Consider the following 25,524-nt stretch of genomic DNA (forward strand, 5'->3'; position numbering starts at 1 on the left):
GCCTTGACAAATCATTATACATTTACATATACATACATTGTTATTATATTTTGACCAATTTTGTTTGGCGGGCTGGGTGAAGTCAGACCGGTTGAAAACCAGTGCACTAGATGACCCAATACCGGAAGCCAATGTAAGACGAATTGACTTTGAAACACTCACAATGATCGTAAAAACAATATATTAAGTATCAGTTTTAAGCGCTTTATATGATATTAAGTGTTGTAGTATTACTGTACTTGTACGTTTGTAGTAGGATTTTGTATTACTTCTGGAATAAGATTTTTGTAGCATTTCTGTAGTATGATTTATTGGGTATTTCTGTGGTAAGATTGTTATAGTATTTCCGTTGAATTATTTTTGTAGTATTTCTGTAGATTTTTTTTTGTATTTCTGTAGAATTTCGTTAATGGTCAAAAACAACACTAAAATGGTTTGAAACAAACTTCAGGAAACTAAGCTGGACTGGAAAAAAGGGGAAGGTGGAAGACAAAGATTGAAAATGAAAATCCCTCAACACTGAATGTAGTCCCAAAATGTCCTTATGAAAGGTGAGGCTAATTAGGGGCAGGTGTAAGGTGATTGGACAAACTAATTAGGCACCCTCTAGTGGTCGAAGACACGCCAGACTCTTACACTTAGTGGTAAAAAAAACATTTATTAAAAAATGAAATAGAAAAAGAAGATCTAATTTAGTAGAATAATGGATTTTAAACTTTGGTAAAATACTGCCCCCTAGCTGATCTTTTCCTACACCTGCAAAAAGGCCTTGATGTCGGCAACTCTAAATCTGATTGGCTAAGTTAACAGCTTTATCGAACACTGATGTTATGCTACAGGGGCCTTCAATTCTGCTTGCGATGGCCTCCGGGTAGATTTCTAGCAACAAGTAATGGCTGAAATGTAATTGGTCAAATGCTTCAATATGAAATCATTTGGAAGCACTGAAGCCAGAGGAAAATCAATGAAAGGAATAAGTTACATAAGTATTGATGAACAAAATATAATTAACATCACTTGATTCACATATTTTATAGGTCAGCAGAGATGGCCTTACATACAAATGTAAGAAAAAGGCTCATCACCAATTGCCTCTCAAATGTTATGTGAGTCTTTGCGACTTCACAGTCAATGTGGAATCGTTCAGCAAGGCAGCAGGGGATTGTGAATTTATAATTATCTGCAATGGTTCACAGTGGCTCAGCAAATCCATACATGAAATAAGAAATCGGCAAACAGGCTGCGGTGGTCTGATCTTTATCTTATTGCAAAACAACAGTTGGCATTGTTTAATGTTTCCTTTAGGGAAGTAATAGTCTGCAAGGCTATAGCTGACTAATCTAAAAATGCTGAGAAGGGGATATACTGTACTGCTGTCTGTTTAAAGATGCCGAACCAATGTTCATGCATCTGGTGGTTGTTATTTCATCAATCAAATACAAACTCCGTAGTACATATGTGTAGCATTATATTGGTGGTTAAAAAAGTATTTGAACAAATAATCGATTAACCGATTAAACTGAAGGGAGAGTTTATCCTTTTAAACTAGTCTCGCTTTGTTAAAAGCACAACATATGTTTTGTTTTTTTAGATAATAATATCAGGGAAATGGAATGAAAAACTTTTTAGTCTCATATTCCCATACCTGTCAACCTCCACGGCTTCATGCCTGTACAAACTGTCGTATTTTCCCGTACAAAATGCAAAATAATCGTACACCATATTTTATTTTTATTTTTTTTCGGAATGATGCCTGAATGATGCCAAATTTGCGGTTTTCAGTACAGATTTCCTTGTACGTCGCACTCGCCTTAAAATGCATAAAAAACGTACTTTGTACGGCAAAACCGTACAGGTTGACAGGTATGTATTCCATAGGAACTTAGCTGTATTTCTATTCACCGTTTTTTTATAGATAAGATACGTTAACTAACACACACCCTCTCAGATTTATGGAATTTTCTGTTACTAACAATTTACTGAAGAGACTTGTACACTAAACAAAGAAAGAAAATAAAACAGAACATATCGTCATCCACTTGTTATTAAGAGAAAATTGTACCAAGTGGGACTCTTGGGGAAGAAGGTCTGTAGCAAGAATGAAAGTACTGATCATTAAACACGGTTTTAAGATAATCTACTCATTTAAATGATCAGGAATTATATTTCTTGTGTGTCAGAAATAAAAAGCTATTTGCTCCAGCACAAATAACAGGTCTTTGCATTATATTTTCTTGCTTTTCTCTGAGAACAAAAGAGGCCCCTCGGGGCTAAGGGTGTGTGAGAAGCACATAGCCTCACAAGGGCCTACAAAAAGCCAGGTCCCTTTTTGCAGTTGATCTGGACTTCACGGCGGTTTCACTCATCCAGGCGAAAGGTATGGCAATTCACTGGACCCACAACCCTTTTGGGGCATCCGGGGAAAGGACGGCAGGCGGCACTGGTGAGAGATAGAGATAAAGTTGTTCACTCATCCCTTTTAAATTGTGATGAAGTCACAGTCATCTGAGGCAGGTCCTGTGACCGGTGAGTTCCTGTTAATGTTTTTCAAAATAAAGTTCTCCAATTGGTTGATTATAATTATTGTAAGAATTGTAATTGTTAACAATAGGAAACATTTAATTCAAACGCACAGTGAAATAGTTCCTGCCATGAAATGACACACATATACAGATCATTAATATTTTGACTACACATGAACTTTTTGGGGTTTCAAATCTTTATTATACAGCTGGAAGATCTTGTCACTTATTTTGAATTGATTATGGGTCTTTCGAGGTTTGGCAGAGTCAGGGGTTGGAAAAAGGTTAGGGGAAATGGATTTGTGGCTGTGTAGTTCCTCGACACATGTAAGTCAGACCCGTGCAAAAATCGTCATGATTCGAAAAACAAGGCAGAGGAGTCATTCACTTTCTTGCGTCTTAACTCTGACAAGACCGAAATGTTAGTTATTGGTCCATCTAAGTGCTGTGACTTACTCTCAAAACTGCTGTGAACATTGACAAATGTCACATCACACAGAGTGACTCAGTTAAAAATTTAGGTGTCATATTTGACCACGATCTGTACTTTCAAACACATGTGAAGAAAATTACTAGAACCGCTTGCTTCCATCTTTGCAACATTGCTTTAATTCGTCCTATACTGTCTCAGTTGGATGTGGAGATTATAATTCACGCGTTTGTTACCCCCCGGTCTCAATTACTGTAATGTACTACTCTCCGATCTCCCGAAGTCCAGAATCAAGAGTCTTCAGCTGGTACAAAATGCTGCAGCGAGGCCATTAACTAGGACAAAAAAGTCCGATCACATCACGCCGATTTTGGCTAACCTGCATTGGCCTAAGATGTGATTTCAAGGTTCTCTTAGTATTATACAAAATCATACATGGACTTGCTCCCTCATATCTTTCAGATCTGATTTCCCCCTGTGTCCCGGTACGAAGCCTTCGTTTTGAGAGCGCCAGTCTTCTGGTGATCCCAAGAGCCAAGAAGTGTTCCGCTGGTTCGAGAGCGTTCTCCATCCAGGCACTGGTGCTGTGGAATGCTCTTCCCCCTGAGATCCGTTCAGCAACCTCAGTGAAAATGTTTAAATCTAAGCTTAAAACACACTTCTATTCTATAGCATATGAATAACCTATACTTTTCTTGGACCCTATCTCTGTAATATTTGTGATTGCAACATCCTTTGCTGTCTGGTAATCCTGAAATGGGGATGCCACATGTGCGGTACCTTCTCAAGGTTTCTTCATTTTCCTCATGTTGAGGTTTTTGAGTTTTTCCTTGCCCTCATGTTGGTTCCAGATCAGGGGATGGTGTAATAATAGTCTGAAAAAATAGTCAGTGTAATAACCTGTCAAGCCCTTTGAGACTCTTTGTGATTAAGGGCTATACAAATAAAAATGACTTGACTTGACTTGACTGAGGATAAGCGGTGCAGATAATGGATGGATGGATATTCCTGGTATATATTATCTATACTTTTAAATAATTAGCATTGTTTAGGTACACATTTTATGAATATTTTTGGAAGGTATTTCTAGTAGTTTTCAAATGTGGTTATTTTAAAGAAGATTTAGGAGGGCTTCCAATGCCTCTCTGTGTGTAATTCCTCACATGGTTTCTCTGCGCTTCGCTTTAGTTGTAAATTATTTGGGGATTTGAATGTGGTAGAATTGTTTTTTTTTCATAACCGGTGTTAATTATCATCATCGCAAGTACTGTAATGCATTATTGATTTTATCATTTTTCAACTCTACTGCCGTTACTTGGTGCATTGCTACGTTACTCAGCTACATTATAGAAAACAAAATCTGTATTTTAGTGTTTTATGACGGGCAGCACGGCAGCGCAGTGGGTAGCGCGTGTGCGACACAGTTCTGAGGTCATGATGTCGAACCTTACTGTGTGGAGTTTGCATATTCTCCCCGTGCTTGCGTGGGTTTCCTCCCAGCACTCCGGTTTCCTCCCACATTCTAAAATCATGCATGTTAGGTCCCTAGGTGTGAATGAGCGAGTGAGTTGTCTGTCTCTGTGTGCTCTGCGACTGGCTGGCAACCAGTTCAGTGTGTCCCATACCCACTGCCCAAAGAAAGCTGGGAAGGGCTCCAGCACCCCCGCGACCCTACTGAGGATAAGCGGTGCAGATAATGGATGGATCGATGGATATTTGCAATGTCAGCTAGCTAGGACAAAGAACAAATCACTTTTTGGATCTCTATGATCATACTGAGGATAAGTGGTGCAGATAATGGATGGGTGGAGTGTTTTATGATAATTTAGTCTTTTTGCCTCGTTTAAGTTCTGACAATCAATTCATTGAAGCAATGTATAAAGGATGTTTGTATTCACCTTAAAAATACAACTTAATATAGTTGTGGTGGCACTGTCTCAAGCACAGAGTATGAAAACACTGAATTTCTTTAGATGTAGATATTGTCCCTCCCGTATATATTCACATCTACTTGTATAGCGACCAACAGTCGGGGAAACTAAGTCCGGCGAAAATAACAACTTGAGACTCAGAGGGCGACCGGGTGATGCGATCAGCGGACGGTGCCGTAAGAGGAACGTGAAGTTTTCAAGATGCCGAGCAGGGATAAAGAACTCGAGGAAATTAAAAAGTCACTCGGCTTTTTAATGGATAAAATGGATATCGTCACCAGACAACAAGACACAATTTTGAGTTTAATGGCGGAAATCAAAGACCTTAAAAACGAAAACATGGAGAAAGAAAAGAGGATTATTGCGCTAGAAGGACGCGTAGCAGATCTGGAACAGTATACCAGGATAAATGACATCATTATCACCGGTCTGGACATCAAACCTCGGACCTATGCCAAGGCTGTGGCAAATACAAATATTGCAACAGATGCTGATGAGGATTCTGCTGAGCAACAGGTCATTGCTTTTATGAGTAAAAAAGGCATATCCATCAATGCTGAGGACATAGAAGCATGCCACCAATTAACAAGAGGTGACAACCGACCCAAGGCGACCATCGTAAGGTTTGTCAACAGAAAACGGAAACATGAAATCCTTAAGCAAGGAAAAAAACTAAAAGGGACTAATGTTTATTTAAATGAACACTTAAGCAAAAAAAAACTCTGACATTGCAAGACAGGCTCGATTTTTGAGGAAAACGAACAAAATACAAGGAACATGGACTTCAAACTGCAGAGTATACATAAAGTTAAACGGCACTCCGGAACAAGCAAAAATATTATGGGTTCGAGAAATGCAGGAGCTGGACAGATTTGCCTGAAGTGTAACAATGGCATCCTGGACTGACAATATGGACACCTTTATTACAGATCACAATAAAAAAAATCCATCATAAAATATTAGGCCATGATTTACCGGAACTGAGCATTGTTAATCACACTGACTCCAATAATTCAAGATTAGATGACTTCGATCCTGACCACAAATTCATATCAGCTAGCTCAGACAATTGCAAATATTATACTGGAAATGAATACAATACCTTTGTTAAATCTGAAGACAAATTCTCAATAATACACTTTAACAGTAGAAGTATGTACACAAATTTTGATGACATCACTGAATACTTACAACAATTTGAGAACCCGTTTAGTGTTATTGCAGTTTCTGAAACGTGGTTCAGTGAGGGAAGGGGTGTAAATTTTGAATTAAACAACTATAATCTGAACTATGTAAATAGAACTAACAAAATAGGAGGTGGAGTAGCTATATATGTGCACAAAAGATTAAAATCGAAAATATTACAAAACATGTCATTTGTCATTGACGATTTACTTGAATGTATTACAATAGAAATTATAAATGAAAAAAGGAAAAATATTATAGTCAGTTGTGTGTATAGAACACCGGGCTCAAATCTGGAAACTTTCACAAACTGGGCTGAAAAAACATATTCAACAATAAGCGCCAAAACACTATTCATTTGTGGAGATTTCAACATCGATCTAATGAATCCAAACAAACATAAAAACATTGATGACTATATTAATATGATGTACAGTGTGAGTTTGTACCCAACTATATTAAGGCCTAGTAGATTTACTTCACACAGTGCAACACTCATTGACAATATATTTACAAATAATATGGAATTTACAAACGTCAGCGGGTTACTGGTTTGTGATATTTCTGATCACCTACCAGTATTTACAGTGTATGATGAAAAGGTTACTAGACAAGAATCAATTAAGGATTATGTTTACAAACGAGTTAGAACTGAAGCGACTATTATATCACTGTATGATGACTTAGTTAAACAAAACTGGAATGCTATATATGGTACAGATGATGTGGATGGTGCGTTTGACATATTTTTGGAAATATTCACCAACAAGTACAACAAAAATTGCCCAATGAGACAAATTAATATTAAGAATAAATCTGTAAACCATCCATGGATAACTAAGGGTTTACATAATGCTTGTAAGAAAAAAAACTACTTATATAGAAAATTTATTAAACTAAGAACTAAGGAAGCCGAAACCCGGTATAAAACGTATAAAAACAAATTGACAGGAATATTAAGAGCAAGCAAGAAATTATACTATACCAATTTATTACATCATAACAAAAGTAATATCAAAGGTATTTGGGATATATTAAATAGTATAATAAAAGGAAAGAATGTAAGCAATGCATATCCAAACTATTTTATTGATAAGAACAGTGAAAATTATAATTTAAATCAAGTTGTGGAGAATTTCAATAGTTATTTTGTAAATGTTGGACCAGAGCTCGCTGCAAATATCCCAGAGTGCAGTGGTAAACAATTTGAGTCACTAATAAAAATGAACTCCAAGACCATGTTTTTATCTGGGGTTACGGAATCAGAAATCTTAGACGTGGTTAACAACTTTAAAAACAAAACGTCTATGGATTGTTTTGACATCGATATGGTACTAATTAAGCAAATTATAAACAGCATTGTGAAACCATTGACCTACATCTGTAATCTATCATTTCTAACAGGCACATTTCCAAATCAAATGAAAATAGCAAAAGTTATACCAATATACAAAAATGGGAACAAGCACATTTTTACAAACTATAGACCGGTATCTCTGCTTCCTCAGTTCTCTAAAATATTTGAGAGACTTTACAATAATAGACTAGAACAATTTGTAGATAAACATAAATTGATTCATGAAAGTCAATATGGTTTTAGAGCAAACAGATCAGCAACAATGGCAATTATTGATGCAGTAGAAGAAATCACCCACAGTATAGAAAAGAAGAGATACGCAGTCGGGGTATTTATTGACTTAAAAAAAGCATTTGATACCATTAATCATAATATACTATTAAAAAAACTGGAAAGATATGGCATCAGGGGAGTGGCTTTGAAATGGATTCAAAGTTATTTGACGGGGAGGAAGCAATATGTAAAAATGGGAGAGTTTTCATCTGAATATTTGGACATCTGTTGTGGAGTACCACAGGGTTCTATCCTGGGACCAAAGCTATTTAATTTATATATTAACGATATTTTTAATGTTTCAAAACTATTGAAAATAGTAGTATTTGCAGACGACACTAACATTTTCTATTCAAATGATAACTATATGGATTTGGTAACCTGTATTAATCGTGAACTAATTAACCTAAAAATATGGATGGATATAAATAAATTATCTTTAAATTTAAATAAAACCAAAGTAATATTCTTTGGTAATCGTAAGGCAAATCAAGATTTAGAAGTAAAAATGGATGGTGTCTCAATAGACATTGTATTGTAGTTTTTAGGGGTCATAATAGACAATAAATTAAGTTGGAAAACACACATCAGACACATACAAACAAAGGTATCTAAAAGCATTTCAATAATTAATAAAACCAAAGTTCTTTTACATTATAATGCATTGTATTTATTATAATGTTCTCTCGTTCTGCCATATTTAACATATGGTGCAGAAGTCTGGGGCAATAATTACAAAAGTTCACTACAGCCCCTTTTTATCCTTCAAAAACGTGCAATAAGAACCATACACAGGGTAGGATATCGGGATCATACCAATATTTTATTCATGCAGTCCAATTTATTGAAATTGGATGATTTAATAAATTTTTTCACTTCACAACTGTTATTTAAGGTCAACAAAAACATAGTGCCAGAAAACATACAAAGATTATTCACTCGGAAAGAGGGAAATTATAACTTGAGGGGCTGTGGTGAATTCAAAATCCCAAAGGTGAGAACCACCAGGAGAAGTATGTGTGTGTCTGTGTGTGGAGTCAGACTTTGGAATAATTTGCAAAATGAAATCAAACAATGTCCAAATATCCATGTGTTCAAATTTAAATACAAAAAAGCATTACTGGCGAAATACAGAGATGAAGAAAATGGGATATGACGGAGACTGGAAATACTGCACTTCAAACTAAAGCTAACTTGTTGTTATTGTGCTATTATCACATCAGAACTGTTATAAGTATTGTGTTTATTTTTATTGATATTATCACTGGTGCCGCAGTGACATTATGCGCATTATGACGTTGAGGGATGGGTATTGCGAAGATTAGTGTATAAAATATGTGATTATTGTAACTATTATAATTATTGATATCTGACCTATGTAATAAGTATATCCATGAGATTTTGTTGTATTGGACACAAGAGGAGCTATCTATAAAATGTATTTAATAGGGAAGATAAAGGGGTAGGAAAAATAAGCATCTGCTTCTGACTACCCCTTTTCGAACATGTTGTGTGACATTATTTCGTTGTTGACTCATTGTTTTTGTCCTGTTTTTATTTTTATGTTCGAAATAAAGTTTTCATTCATTCATTCATTCATTCATCTATGTCAGAGGCATTTTCTATGTGCATAATTGGTTAAGTGTCACCAGTGGCAAAAAGACGTGGCTTATACAACAGCATCAAACCAACAGGATACCAATGAACTAAATGTGAGCATTGTCACAGTGTGCTGACTTTTGGCATTATTATTTGTAAATTTTTACGGTTTACTGATCCCTTAACTGCTTGGGTCATTGGTGCATGACTGTGGTTTGTTTTGGGAAAGTACAGCCTGGCAGCACTCATCCCTCTCCAGACCATTTCTATGGCGTATGGGTTTGTTCCTCCACATAAAACAGATAGTACTGGTTTTAATGGTTACAGGTAGCAGGAAAAGTCTCCTAATCTGACTCAGATACATCATCTAGTTTCTGTCGTTTTTCGGTGTACAGCGCCATCTTGCTCTTCAGAGATGAGCTGGACGGGCAACTGCATTTATGTTACAATACTAATGCTAAATCCTGAATCACTTTTTTGGCAATATACCATGTCTGGAGAAAAGAGGAGTGGTTTGATGGCCAGAGACAAAATGGCTATGGCGCGTCTTGGTTAATGTTCAAGATTGCACAAGCAAAGAATAATGAGTTAACTGCTTCCACAGGTTTGTGTACACGTTTTCTTCTTTTTCTATTTTTAAGCAGTTTTAGGGGGTCAACAGATATAGTGATATGTTAGTTGATAGTCTCTAACTACTATATCTTAGTAATGTGCCCAACACTGCGTACAACATTGTTGATAATAAACAAATAAAAACGAACACAGTAATATACGTCCTGTCTGTTTCTGACCGTTCCGATCCATCGAAAAGATTTCTCCTGCCCCACCCAGAAAAAAAACAATCTGTAAGCCCATTACTCTCTCCTACTTCTTGCAGATCCCCTCCTTTCTTTGGTGGCCTCTGAAAAGCACCCCCCCTACTATCTTCATTGTAATGCAGATTTGAGGATCAAATGGGGGATGGGGCTAGCTTGGCGGGGGATGGGCCACTTGGAGGTTGGCAAAGAGGCCGCTTGGTGTTAAGTATGACCCGACTGCCCCGCTGTGCCTTGGCAGGCAGTCTGGCGTGAGCTGGCAAGACAGACATGTAGGTTTGGCTGGGCCAAAGAAATAGAAAAGTGAACTCTTGTATAAAATATTGCCTTCACATTCAACACGACTCAAGCTTTGCAGTTCAGACTCCTTATCTTAGGAATATGAAACCATGATTAGGCCTTCTCTTGCGTTAGGATCAACACCAACCCCTTTTGGATTTTAAACGCATACAAAAACCACGAACAGTTATTCCATCAAGGCTTCTTGACTTTGAAAGTAATGTCTATTTCAATGTAAAAAGAAAAAAATCCTCAGTACATAATATATAATGCTCTAATACAATATACAAAACTCAATTCCAATGAAGTTGGGAAAGTGTGTTAATTGCAAATAAAAATTGATCCAAGTAAATTGCAAATTCTTTTCAACCCATATTTAAATGAATGCACAGCAAAGACAACATATTTATTGTCTTCACTCATAAACTTTATTGTTTTGGGAGAAAATCATCAACTCTGTAATTTGATGACAGCAACACGTGCCAAAATAGTTGGGACAGGTGTCAATAACTACTCAGAAAGTGGATGAATGGAAATCAACCAACTATTTGCAGGTGAACAGATGAATTAGCAACAGGTGAGAGTTGTTACTGGGTATAAAAAAGGGAGACCCGAACAAGCTAAGTCATTCACATGCAAGGATGGGGCGAGGTTCACCTCTTTGTGAACAACTGCGTGAGCAAATTGTTGAACAGTTTAAAAACAACATTCCTCAAAGTACAATTGCAAGGAATTTAGGGATATCATCATCTACAGTCCATAATATTGTGAAAAGGTTCAGGGAATCTGGAGAAATCACTGTGCGTAAACGGCATGGCCGTAAACCATTATTGAATGCCCGTGACCTCCGAGCCCTCAAGCGGTACTGCATTAAGAACCGACATCAATGTGTAAAGGACATCACCACATGGGCTCAGGAACACTTTGGAAAACCACTGTCAGTCAATACAGTTCGACGCTATATCCGTAAGTGTGGGTTAAAACTTTATGTTGCAAAGCGTAAGCCATTCATCAACAACATCCAGAAACGCCGCAGGGTTCTCTGGGCCCGAGCCCATCTAAAATGGACTGATACAAAGTGGAAAAGTGTTCTGTGGTCTGATGAGTCAGTTTTCCATATTGTGTTTGGAAATTGTGGACGTCGTGTCCTCCGGTCCAAAGAAGAACAGAACCACCCAGACTGTTATGCACGCAAAGTGCAAAAGCCAGCATCTGTGATGGTATGGGGGTGCATGAGTGGCCAAGGAATGGGTAACCTGCACATCTGTGAAGGCACCATTAATGCAGAAAAGTACATTCAGGTTTTGGAACAAAGTATGTTGCCATCCAAACAGAATCTTTACCATGGGCGCCCTTGCTTCTTCCAGCAGGATAATGCCAAGCCACACACTGCACGTCTCACGACAGCGTGGCTTCGTAGTAAGAGGGTGCGGGTGCTTGACTGGCCTGCCTGCAGTCCTGACCTGTCTCCCATTGAAAATGTGTGGCGCATTATAAAGCGCAGAATAAGACAAAGGAGACCCCGGACTGTTGAACAGCTGAAGCTGTACATAAAGCAAGAATGGGAAAGGATTCCACTATCAACGATTCAACAACTAGTCTCCTCACTTCCTAAACGTTTATTGAGTGTTATTAAAAGGAAAGGTGATGTAACACAATGGTGAAGAAGCCCCTTTCCCAACTACTTTGGCACTTGTTGCAATTATAAAATTCTAAGTTTATCATTATTTGCTTATGGAAATAAAGTTTATGAGTTTGAACATGGATAATCTTGTCTTTGTGGTGTATTCATTTAAATATGGGTTAGAAAAGGTTTGCAAGTCATTCTATTCTAATTTTACTGACATTTTAAACTTTTTCCCAACTTCAATGGAATTGACTTTTGTAATAATAATATATATATATATATATATATGTGTGTATTTACGGATTTTTTTATTTTATTTCATTTAATATAAGGGATTAATATAATACAAAATACATTAGTTGAATGCAGTGGGGATTTTTCACAGATTCTGATTCCCCTGACGTGTCAAAAAGACGGAAGACGGAAAAGAGAGAGACGGGAGCAGAGACGAGAGATGGGAGGCTCGACGAAGACTAATTAGACTATTTCGACAAGAATTCGGCAAAATTCGATGGAATTCACTTAGCTAAATACTTTAAGAAAATAAATCTGCCCCGGTGTGAAAATGCCTGTCTCTTGTCAATATTTTTCCCTAAAATTAAGAAACGAGCATGCATTGTTAGGAGAATAAAGTTTGTGTCAAGTTAGTGGAGTCAGATAACTAATTCGAACAATTTGGTAAACGCTACATTTGTAATATAGTTCAATTCCTAACATGTATATGTTTATGTATATATATATATATATTATATATATATATATATATATATATATACAGTAAGACCTTGGTTATCGCGGTTAATGGGGACCAAAACCACCCGCGATTAGTGAAAATACGCGAAGAAGCGGCGCACCTTCAAAAAAAAAAATATATATATATATATATATATATATACTGGACTGTCTCAGAAAATTAGAATATTGTGATAAAGTTCTTTATTTTCTGTAATGCAATTAAAAAAACAAAAATGTCATACATTCTGGATTCATTACACATCAACTGAACTATTTCAAGCCTTTTATTATTTGAATATTGCTGATTTTGGCTTACAGCTGAAAAAAACTCAAAAATCCTATCTCAAAATATTAGAATACTTCCTCAGACCAAGTAAAAAAATAATTTTATAACAGCAAAACTAAATCAAACATTTGAAAATGTCCATTGATGCACTCAGTACTTGGTTGGGAATCCTTTTGCACGGATTACTGCATCAATCCGGCGTGGCATGGAGGCAATCAGCCCGTGGCATTGCTGAGGTGTTATTGATGCCCAGGATGCTTCGATAGCGGCCTTCAGCTCATTTGCATTTGTAGGTCTGGTGTCTTTCATCTTCTTCTTAACTATACCCCACAAATTCTCGATGGGGTTCAGGTCAGGGGAATTAGCAGGCCAATCAAGGACAGTGATGCCATGGTCAGTGCACCAGTTACTGGTGGTTTTGGCACTGTGGGCAGGTGCCAGATCATGCTGGTAAATGAAATACTCATCTCCGTAGAGCTTTTCAGCAGATGGAAGCATGTAGTGCTCTAAAATCTCTTGGTACACAGTTGCATTTACTCTGGACTTGATGAAACACAGTGGACCAACACCAGCAGCTGACATGGCTCCCCAAACCATTGCTGACTGTGGGAACTTCACACTGGATTTCAAGCAACTTAGATTTTGCTCTTCTCCAGCCTTTCTCCAGACTCTGGCGCCTTGACTTCCAAATGAAATGCAAAACTTGCTTTCGTCTGAAAAAAGGACTTTGGACCACTCTGCAACTGTCCAGTGCTTCTTCTCCATAGCCCAAGTCAGACGCTTCTTCCGTTGTCTTGAGTTCAGAAGTGGCTTGACCATGGGAATACGGCTATTGTAGCCCATTTCCCGGACACGTCTGTGAACTGTGATTTTGATACCTGGACTCCAGCTTCAGCCCACTGTCTTTGAAGCTCCCTCAAATTCTGGAAGAGGCTCTTCTTCACAATTTTGTTAAGGCTGCGGTCATCTCTCTTGGTTGTGCAGCGTTTCCGGCCACATTTTTCCCTTCCAACAGACTTTTTGTGGATATGCTTTGAAACTGCACTCTGTGAACAGCCTGCTCTTTGAGAAATTTCTTTTTGTGTCTTACCCTCCTGATGGAGGGTATCAATGATGGTCCTCTGGACAGCAGTCAGATCAGCAGTGATTTAGTTTACTGAACCAAGCTGAGTGTTTTTAAGGCTCAGGAAACCCTCGCAAGGTGTTTCGAGTTAATTAGATGATTCAGGTGATTAGTTGAATAGCCTACTTGTATACTTTTTCATGATATTCTAATATTTTGAGATAGGATTTTTGAGTTTTCTTAAGCTGTAAGCCAAATTCAGCAATATTCAAATAATAAAAGGCTTGAAATAGTTCAGTTGATGTGTAATGAATCCAGAATGTATGACATTTTTGTTTTTTTAATTGCATTACAGAAAATAAAGAACTTTATCACAATATTCTAATTTTCTGAGACAGTCCAGTATATTATGATTATTATTTTTTTAATTATCTATTATCTAATTATCTTTTAGACCCGGTTAATGGGGAACAAAACCACCCGCAAAGAGTGAAAATCTGCAAAGTAGCGACGACCCTTCAAAAAAAAAAAAAAAAAAAAAAAAATTTTGTAATGATTCTTTTTTAGACCCGGTTAATGGGGACCAAAACCACCCACTAAAAGTGAAAATCTGCAAAGTAGTGACGCCCATTCAAAAAAAAAAAAAAAAATCATCTCATCTCATTATCTGCACCGCTTCACGACAGGGCTTTTACTTGCGCCGCACCGTGGGTGCCGTTCGGTCGCTCCCGCGAGCGAGCCCCTAACCCGCGGCGCGGGTGCTTTCGGGCGCGATACGTGTTATGCCGAGAAATGCATCCCTGCCGAGAATTGCATCCCCTGTCGCAGGAGCGCGCACACGTCACTCCTGCTACTACAACCACTTCTTGGCAGGGATGCATTTCTCGGCATAACACCGTGCTCGGGTCGTCGGCTGAGGGGTCTTCCCCAATTACGGGGGTCCCGCGCACGTCCGCCGCCTTTCACCCGCCGTGCGCAGACGGCCGCCTGTCGTCGTGCCGCGCTAATGGGGTCGTCGGACGATCACACCCGCCGCCTTTTCTCGCGTCGCGCTGTGTGACGCCGCGTCCGCCGAACTCGCTCCGTCGCGCGGCCCGGGAGTGACCCCCGCTGCATTTTGTAGAATACGGTCGCGCTTTATTGTTTAAATAAACGCGTTATATAGACTACGATCGCTTAATTGTTTTAATTAGCTCGCTTTATTGTTTCAATATGCGTTTTATAGAATAGACTAGAATAGAATATGCCTTTATTGTCATTATTGTCATTATTGTCATTGTTTTATATAGAGTACAATCGCTTTTGTTGGAAGCGCAGCAGAATGCGCGTTCACGCGAGGGGGAGAGGATTTTGCACAGGAGTCGGATTTGGGCACAACACCGGCCGCTTTATCCCGCATCCGCTGACGTTCCGCCGAAAAAACCCGCAAAAAGTTAAAATCTGCGAAGCAGCGACGCCACTTCAAAAAAAATTTTTTTTAAATGTTTTTTTTAACCATTACAGACCGCGAAGCCGCGATTGTTGAACCGCGAAGTAGTGAGGTCCCACTGTATATATATATCCATCCATCCATCCATTCATTATCCGCACTGCTTATCCTCAGTAGGGTCACGGGGGTGCTGGATCCCATCCCAGCTATCTTCGGGCAGTGGGCAGGGGACACCCTGAACTGGTTGCCAGCCAGTCGCAGGAAACACTGGGACAGAAAACTCACTCACTAATTCACACTTGGGGACAATTCAGACTGGCAAATTGAACTGACATGCATGTTTTTGGAATTTGGGAGGAAACCGGAGTGCCCGGAGGAAACCCACGGAAGAACGGGGAGAACATGCTAACTCCACACATGAGGTTCAATCTCATAACCTCAGAACTGAGCCGCACACACGCTAACCACTGTGCCGCTGTGCTACCCTATATATCAGGGGTCGGGAACCTATGGCTCGCGAGCCATATATGGCTCTTTTGATGACGGCATCTGGCTCTCTGAAAATTTCTGAACGAAACAAATTTTACTAATAATGTTATTTTAGCAAAATAATTAATAATAATAATAAAGTCAGAAAAAAACATGTCAAAAAATAAATAAATAAATACACACATTTTAATTTATATATATTTTCACCTGCAACTTTTCGTTCAGGCACGCAGCGAAGAGCCAATCTGTTCTCCGGTGAGCGGGAAGGTCCGCTACCCGGAAAGTCTAATTTTAATTGATAATTTACAACAATCTGCACAAGTCATTTTGAAGCAAAGAAGAAATATTTCCTTTCGTTTTTGGTTAGCTTTTTTTATGCAGGGTGAACCCTTCTAATCAAGATGACGAAAAGGAAAAGCGATGAAGATTACCGTACGTTTCAGCAGGAATGGACAGAGCAATTTGCCTTTATTGAGAGAGCAGGTTGTGCAGTGTGTCTTATATGCAATGATAACATTTCCTCGATGAAACGGTCAAATATAAAGAGACACTTCGACACACGCCATGCCACATTTTCAGCGAAATATCCAGTGGGAGACAAGAGAAAGAAGGCCTGTCAAGAACTACTTTCTACAGTCCAGGCGAGTCAGCAGCAGCTCCGTGTATGGGCCAAACAAGGTGATTTTAACTCTGCTAGCTTTGCTGGTTCTTTAGCAATTGTGAGGAGCGGGAAGCCGTTTACAGATGGCGATTATGCCAAATCATTCATGCTTGATGTGGCCAACGAGCTTTTTGACGACTTTAAGGATAAAGATAAAATAATCAAACGGATAAAAGATATGCCTCTTTCAGCAAGAACTGTGCACGATCGTGCCATCATGATGTCGAAACAAGTGGAGAAAAAACAAGTGAATGACATAAATGCAGCAGAGTTTTTTTCCCTCGCTTTGGATGAATCAACAGATGTCAGTCATTTATCCCAGTTCAGTATTATTGCACGCTATGTTGACGGTGACTCGCTGCGTGAGGAAAGTCTTGCCGTTTTGCCACTAAAAGGGACGACGAGAGGAGAGGATTTATTCAAGTCTTTCATGGAGTTTGCAAATGAAAAGAATCTACCAATGGATAAACTTATTTCTGTGTGTACCGATGGTGCTCCGTGCATGGTGGGGAAAAACAGAGGATTTGTAGCGCTGCTTCGTGAGCAGGAGAACAGACCCATCCTCAGCTTCCACTGTATTCTACATCAGGAGGCACTTTGTGCGCAAATATGTGACAAGCAGCTTGATGACGTGATGTCACTGGTCATTCGGGTGGTCAACTTTATTGTTGCCCGAGCTTTAAACGATCGCCAGTTTAAAGCACTGTTGGATGAAGTGGAGAATAATTATCCCGGTCTTGTTTTGCACAGTAATGTGCGTTGGCTGTCAAGAGGGAAGGTGCTTAGCCGTTTTGCAGCTTAGCCGTTTTGCAGCTTGCCTGAGCGAAATACGGACTTTTCTTCAAATGAAAGGCATCGAGTATCCCCAGCTAGCGGACACTGAGTGGCTCCTCAAGTTTTATTATCTTGTGGACATGACTGGACATCTGAACCATCTCAATGTGAAAATACAAGGCATTGGAAATACAGTCTTATCCCTTCAACAGGCAGTCTTTGCATTTCAAAACAAGCTGGAAATCTTTACTGCGGATATTGAGACTGGTCGTTTACTACACTTTGAAAAACTGAAAGTATTTAAAGATGAGTGCACAGCAAGTGACTCCCCTGAACATTTTGATCTCCATCAGCTCGCAGTTTTCACATCTTCTCTCCTGACGTCATTCAAAGCACGCTTTGGGGACTTTCGTGAGCACACTAGTCTTTTTCAATTCATCACTCATCCGCACGAGTGTGATTTGGACAAAGTAAACCTGAGTTTCATCCCCAATGTCTCTGTCAGAGATTTTGAAGTAGAAGTTGCTGACCTGAAGGCCACAGACATGTGGGTTAATAAGTTCAAGTCACTGAATGAAGATTTGGAAACCCTTGCACGAGAACAAGCAGAGCTGGCAGGCAAACACAAATGGACAGACATGGACAGACTTCAGCGCGCAGACCAGCTGATTGTCAAAACCTGGAACGCGCTTCCCGTCACGTACAAAACACTGCAGCGTGTGAGTCTTGCTGTATTGACCATGTTTGGATCTACGTATGCATGCGAACAGTCGTTCTCACACCTAAAACACATCAAAACCAACCTGCGATCACGTTTAAAAGATGGAAGCCTAAACGCCTGCATGAAGCTGAACCTCACCACCTACCAACCGGACTACAAAGCCATCAGCAAAACCATGCAACACCAAAAGTCGCAATAATAGTAAGTCAGAAGTACTTTTCTTATCAATAAATACCTTTAATTTTATTTTGAACAACGTGTTATAACAGAGTCTTATTATAATATATATATTGTTGGTCTTCTTCGATTTAGATAAGAAATTGCTGACCTGAGGGCCTCAGACAGCGGTGAACAAGCAGAGCGGGCAAGTAAACATGGACAGATATGAATAAAACCTCAGCCTGCAGACCAGTTGATTGTTATAATTATAAATAATTGTTAGTTTTTGTTATTAACTTACAATGTCGTTCAAAATAAATTCTGTCTTATTATACTATAAACTCGTTGATTTTCCTCTTCCATTTAGCTGTTTTTGGTATTAAAATATACATATGGCTCTCCTAGGATTAGATTTTAAAATTTGGGTTTTTTCGGCTCTTTCAGCAAAAAAGGTTCCCGACCCCTGCTATATATATATATATATATATATATATATATATATATATATATATATATGTCCAATACCTCTATGGAGGCTGTGGAAGCTACTGCGGAGAATTTGGATAAAGGGCATAATCCCAACATCCTGGAAAGAGAGCGGATGGGTGCTTTGTCCCCAAGGAAAAAGACTCGTCTGATATAAGCCTATTCCGAACCCATTCTCTACTAAGTGTTGAATGTAAGATATATTTTCTCAGTCCTGGCACAGAGGCTGACAACGTACATAGTCAAGAACAAATATATCGACACATCAATCCAGAAAAGTGGCATCCCAGGGTCCTCTGGATGTCTGGAGCACACAAGCATCATCGGCCAGTTGATCCGCGAGGCCAAGGAAAGTAAAGGACACTTAACCGTCGTCTGGCTAGACTTGGCCAATGGAAATGGGTCAATTCCCCATGATCTCATCAACACTGCAATGGAGCATTACCATATCCCACACCACATAAGGGGAATGATCACCTCCTACTTCAGTGGATTCAAGTTCCGGTTCCAAACCACCCAGTTTAACACCCAGTGGCAAGACTTGGAGAAGGGGATCGTCACGGGGTGCATCATCTCCCCCATCTTGTTTGTTATGGGCATGAATCTACTCATCACTGCTGCGGTGAAGGAGACTAGAGGGCCGATGACGAGGTCTGGCACATGTCAACCTCTGTTGAGATGCTTTATGGACGACTTCACTATTACAACAGTAACCCATGTGCAAGCAAGATGGATCCTGAAGGCACTTGACGAGGTAGCAACCTGGGCTCGGATTAAATACAAGTCTAGAAAGTCAAGAAGCATTCGAATCCAAGGAGAAAACATACCATCAATCAAAAATAACCCAATAAAACGCCTCGGAAAGTGGTACGATTCATCTCTGGGCGAGAGGGGCAGAGTTCTCAGGAGAGTGGAGCAGGCTAATGAGTGGCTGCAAAGGATTGAGCGATCAGGACTACCAGTTCAAGACTTGGTTGTTCCAGTACGGTCTGCTACCAAGACTGCTGTGGCTGCTAACGATCTATGAAATCTCTATGACGGCGGTTGAAGGAATTGAGATGAGGGCAAATAAACATCTCCGCAGGTGGCTTGGGATTCCACCAAGCTTCACATCATTAGGGCTTTACATCAGGTCGGGGCAGCTGCAGTTTCCCCTGTCTTCGGTAGTGGAAGAGTTCAAGGTGGCCAAGTTTAGGGCTGTCATGATGCTCAAAGATTCTAGCGACGAGTTGGTTAGTGGCGCGGGCGTGATTACAAGATCGGGGCGTAAATGGGTAGCAGACAGCCAAGTACATTAGACAGGTTGAAAGATCTCATCGGAAATGCATGCGTAGGGCGTTAGGGACTAGGGTCTACTCATTTCCAGCAATGGTCAAAAGCTGATCCAAGGCAGAGGAGAGACATGGTGCAGGCCGAGGTCCGTCAACTGGAGGAGGAAGGCAGGTGGTCCAGAGCGGTGGAGCTTGGAGTCCAAGGAGCCTGGGCTAAGTGGGACCTACCAAAGCGAAGGATCACCTGGCCAGAACTCTGGAGGTTGGAACCGTTCCGGATCTTTTTCTTGCACCCATCAGTGTACGATACTCTTCCAACACCAACCAACCTGTACAGGTGGGGGTTGAGGGAGGACCCAACGTGCAGGCTATGTGGTGGGAAAGGGACACTGGCGCATATTCTGGCAGGATGCCAGATTGCTCTTAGCCAGGGCAGATACCGCTGGCGCCATGACAAGGTCCTCGGTGCACTGGCTTACATCTTGGAGCAGGAAAGGCGAAAGAAGCACGAACCTCAACCCAGTCCAATACATTCCATCAAGTTAATCAGGGAAGGGGAGAAACCAGCATCCTCCAAGAAGACGAAAAAGAGCCTCCTGCAAACAGCACCAGCGTGGGAGATGAAGGTAGACCTGGGAAGGAAATTACACTTTCCCCAGGTAGTCCAAACTTCCTTGAGGCCAGACATCGTGATTTGGTCAGAAGAAGCTAAAAAAAATCATCCTGATTGAGCTAACTGTACCATGGGAAGAAGGATGCAGCGAAGCCCATGAAAGGAAAAACGCCAAATATCAAGAGCTGGTCCAACAGTGCAGAGACAAGGGATGGCAGACCTGGCTATTCCCAGTGGAGGTCGGGTGCAGGGGCTTCCCAGCAGAGTCTGTATGGGACACATTAACAGCTCTGGGAATAAGTGGAAGGGAGAGGAAGGCAGCTGCCAAAAGGGTGGGGGAAGCCGCGGAGAGAGCCTCTTGCTGGCTCTGGAGTAGGAGAGAGGAGTTTAGCTGGGGACCAGGACAAGATGGGCAGTGACTGGCCATCACTGCCGGCCCGCCAACTCGAGGCGTTGTGGTTAAGGGTCGAAACGCCCAGTGACGGTTGGACACCACCTGACGCCCTATAGTGCGGAAAATACGGTAGTTTCACAAGCCACTGTATATATGTAATGGGTGTAATAATAAGTTTTGTTTTGTTGAAATTCCTGCTGAAATATGTTTGTATAGTTTGTAGGGCAGCACGGTGGGGCAGTGGTTAGCGAGTGTGCAGCACAGTTCTGAGGTCAAGAGTTCAAATCCTGCTACCAGCCTTCCTGTGTGGAGTTTGCATGTTCTCCCCGTGCTTGCGTGGGCTTCCTCCGGGCACTCCGGTCTCCTCCCACATTCCAAAAATATGCACTATCAGGTTAATTGGCCGCTCCAAATTGTCCCTAGGTGTGAATCAGCGAGCAAATTGTCTGTCCCTGTGTGCCCTGCGACTGGCCGGCAACCAGCTCAGGGTGTCCCCTGCCCACTGCCCGAAGATGGCTGGGATGGGCTCCAGTACCCCGCGACCCTACTGAGGATAAGCGGTGCAGATAATGGATGGATAGTTTGTGTATAAGTGTCCTGCAATGACGAGTCCAACAGTGCCGCTTGCTGGTATGGGGTAAGTTTAGTTCAGCCCGATTTTATGACCGGAAGGCGGATATTGTTAGCAGTCTCCAACGCGCTGCTTACGGTAAGCCACAACTTTTTGGTGCCATGCAAAAAGTAAATGGACAACATTAAAACCACAACTGACAAATCTTGCAACATACACAGTAATATAATCAATGTTGTCAAGCTATTTGGATTTATTTTCATTTTGTTTCTGTTGCCATCGATGTTAGTTGCCGTACGTTGCACTGCACTGAAAGGCTAATTTCCTTCATAGATGTGGAAAACCAGCTGAGGCGCTAACCACATGGTGTCTGTATGTTGTGTCGCTCATTGCAGGTAAATTGTACTCATTTTTTATACTCGTTATTGTAATCATTTCTATTTTCACAAATTTATAAAAAGGATGATCTTGGTTACGATTAAGATAGAAAAATAGGTCGAGTTGAATTCATTGTAAAAGTTAAAACCACTATACGATCACTTGTTAAAAGTATCTTGTTAAAATGGATGTAAAAATAATTGTCATGGTTGATTTTCTGAACTTGTATTGTATCTTAACTGTAAAGAAAACTATTTGATATGCTTTGAGGAGTCTTCAATGCGCTGCTAACAATGTTGCAAACCAGCGCAGGTGCTAACCACATGGTGTCTGTATGTTGTGTCGTTCATTACAGCAAGTGTAATAAAAGCCTCATCCTGAATGTGGATCCTTTGGTGGGACGGGTACACAGTATACTTATATACATGTGAATTTTTTGATGAATGATACGTTGGCACACTGACCTAGTAATGCTGCAGCTTCATCGCCGGTGGGAATGAGCTGGCCCACACACACGAACACATACTCCTTCGTCAGCTCAAGCGTGCTTTATCATCCCCATCTACTTCTATCTGTTTTCGCCCCTGGATCATTTAATGTAGATAGAAGCGTGCTCTTAAACTGTTAAAACAAAACAAAAGTTACGACTATAAAAGTAAGTGAGGGACAGACCTAAACAAGCTTGTTATCATTTTGCCCTTGACTGTCTCCCCACCGAATGCCCGGTCGGGGGATGGAAGTGTTGGTTGCCTTGGCAACTGACTGTGGCATGTCAGTACTCATGCAGAAGTGTTGGGAGAGGTTACGCAGCATCATGTGTGCGTCTGCCACCAAAAGGGAATCGGCTGAGTGGAGGCAAGGGAGGGTGAGCTCAGTGGGGGATGCCAATTGACACAAGATCAGTAAAACGATTACTGTTCATCTTGCCGGCTTCTTCAGTTTGTCTCTGGGCGGCAGCGTTGGCAATTAATCCATCGGCCATGCAAGCCTGAATCTTGGCCAAGTGTCGGCCATCTCGCTATGCTGAAACGGTCCCTGCCAAGATGGCTGCCATGTGCAGCTTTGTGCTTGCCTGCTCGTCAGGGTGCTTCGCAGTCAATAAGCCTGTTGATAGAGCAAATTAGCATAAGAAAGTCCTGTCTCCTAAATAGACGCGATCCTATTCATGGCAGTGCAGAGAATTGTGGACTTGATTCTCTTTAGAATTACAGTAAGTGCCCGGCAACGCAAACGCCGTTTGAAAAAATGTACACAAACAAATGCTATTTAATAATCATTAACTACATGTCAAACAACAACAATGTATAAAGTCTCTTACAGCTTTTCTTGACATAGACAATAAAAAAACGGGCATTTACTGTGAGGTTGTGGCCATTGTTGTGCACTAGGAAAACTAAAATCAAATCAAACAATAAACCCATCCAATTAGCCAGCATTAAGTCTAGACTAACAATGGTTAAAAATAACAATTGTTATTATTATTATTATTATTTTCAATTATTTAGCGTAATTCATCTGGTGTGGTCAGTTTTATAACCAAATATAACTCGTTTGTCATTAAAAAACGTTTTGGATTATTTTTCGCCATGTGTGATGTGTTAACAGAGAGTATAATACACTGCAAAGGTGGACTTCATAGACTTTTCAGATAAAGGGGTTAATTAAAAAATAATTTGCTGGCTGACTAATTATTTACATTCATGCACCTTTTGTCAGCCGTCTCCAAAGTCCAACCAGTGGGCCAGTTACGTCCCGGGATCACATTTTTACTGGCCCGCGGCCTCCGTCATAAGTATGGTGACATGTGGTCCGCCAGTAATGTCGACCGCAGTACAAAATAAATTTGTACATAAAAAAAAAAAAGCACCATTTCACCAAACGGTGGCAGTAGCCCTTTGACCACATTGCCCTAGGCTTTACGTAAGAATTTTAACCCACTCCAATTCCAACATCGCGACTGCAAAAAGAATATAGAGTTGGCTGAGGGCCGACACTTCCAGAATATTGGAGTATTTTTTTCCCCGATATTTCAGAATCAACTGCATCTGCCTGATTAGGCAAGAGACTGGTTGTTTTCAAAGAGTAAAATAAAAATATCAAGAGGCGCTGCCAGACGAAACATGATGACTACAAAAAAGCTTACTGGAAACGAATTCTGTGAAAACGTGAAGCAACTGGAAGCTGTTTTCATGACATAGCATCGCTAATCCATGAGTCCCTGTGACTCGAGTAAAAATGCTACAAAGGTGAGCTATGAGGTCACTATGATAAACGCTATGCACAGCAAACTTTTCACAGAGGGTGAATTTATTGAAGACGGTTCAAAGAATGCCATGCGGAATAGTCGGCCCTCACATTTTCAGCTTGCCAAATCTGGCTTGCTTTAACAAAAGTTTTGACACCCCTGACTTATGTGAACCCATTCCGGGTGACGAAACCCAATGGCCTCCATATGTACAAGTTATAGCTCAAGCACATCATACGCATTCAATCTTATTGTTCAAATTTCAGAATTGGAGTACATGACCAAAAAAATCAAATCGTTAAAACAAGCTTGTAATTGATGTGAATAAATTTGTGGGTATTTGGTCCATCAATTTCTGCAAATCAATATCGCCTGAAAATAACTTTTAGCATGCCAAAAGTAAACCATTTGTCCCCCTCGCCAAGCCTCCCTACTTGTTATGCTCATTCAATGAGGCCATTTATCTAATTTGAACGTTTATCCTGAGTCAGACCATGAAAAATGAGCAACCACACAAACAAGGCCATTAATCGGCTCCGAGGGGGGGAAAAACAGTGTGGGAGTAGATAAAGAAGCAACGTATAGAACTTGACTAAAATAAGTTGTCGCAAGTTGCAATTTTCATGAGAAATTTCATCTTTTCAGTTTAACAAAATGCATACCTACCAACATTACCCAGTGGCACTGCTAGAAAATTTTCATAGGGGTGGCAAGATGAGGCAATCTAAAATCTTAGAGTGGCACACCAAAACTAAAAGCCATGATTCCAGGTTATTGAAGTAAGACGTTTAGGGAAAAAACTAGGGTCTTGATCACAGACTTAAAGGGATTACGAAATAACTTTTTTTTTAATAAGCACGGAACGTGTAATGTTCCACCCCACAATCATACAGATATGTTCCAAAATATTCCACATACCATGGATCTGGAGAAAAGACTTTTCAAAGTAGACAGTTTGATCTCATATCCCCTCGAGTTGTGATGTCACCGGATGACAACAAAACGTATACAGGCGTGTCAAGTTGAAAAACAGACAATGGTTGTAGTATTCAGCGAATGCATATCGCTCATTTCCGCCTGGATGATTTGGAGCTTTGCCGACCATGTTGCTGGGGAACTTCTGACTGTGTTGTCCGTGTGGCATGCTTTGATTATCAAAAGCTGCTGGGGTAAGTTTACCTGTCGTTGTGTAGAATGTGATTTCCTTTTTTGCCTTCGCCTCCTTTTAGGT

At 40.4% G+C, this 25,524-nt stretch overlaps 1 long non-coding RNA gene across 2 annotated transcripts; it reads right to left on the reverse strand.

The window, feature by feature from the left end:
- Nucleotides 1-803: 803 nt before the first annotated feature.
- On the reverse strand, nucleotides 804-23,903 carry LOC148351288 (uncharacterized). 2 transcript variants are annotated; one of them, XR_015852870.1, is made up of 4 exons: nucleotides 23,755-23,903; nucleotides 22,764-23,152; nucleotides 22,513-22,669; nucleotides 804-2,440 (listed from the first exon to the last, which is right to left on the reverse strand). It is a non-coding gene; the product is annotated as an uncharacterized LOC148351288 (long non-coding RNA). The 2 variants fall into 2 exon arrangements; XR_015852869.1 differs by having other exon boundaries at nucleotides 22,513-23,152.
- Nucleotides 23,904-25,524: the final 1,621 nt, after the last annotated feature.

This window comes from Urocampus carinirostris, chromosome 15, assembly GCF_059441175.1.
Source record: "Urocampus carinirostris isolate Australia breed hairy pipefish chromosome 15, RoL_Ucar_1.0, whole genome shotgun sequence".
In the NCBI taxonomy this organism is placed as follows: Eukaryota; Metazoa; Chordata; class Actinopteri; order Syngnathiformes; family Syngnathidae; genus Urocampus; species Urocampus carinirostris.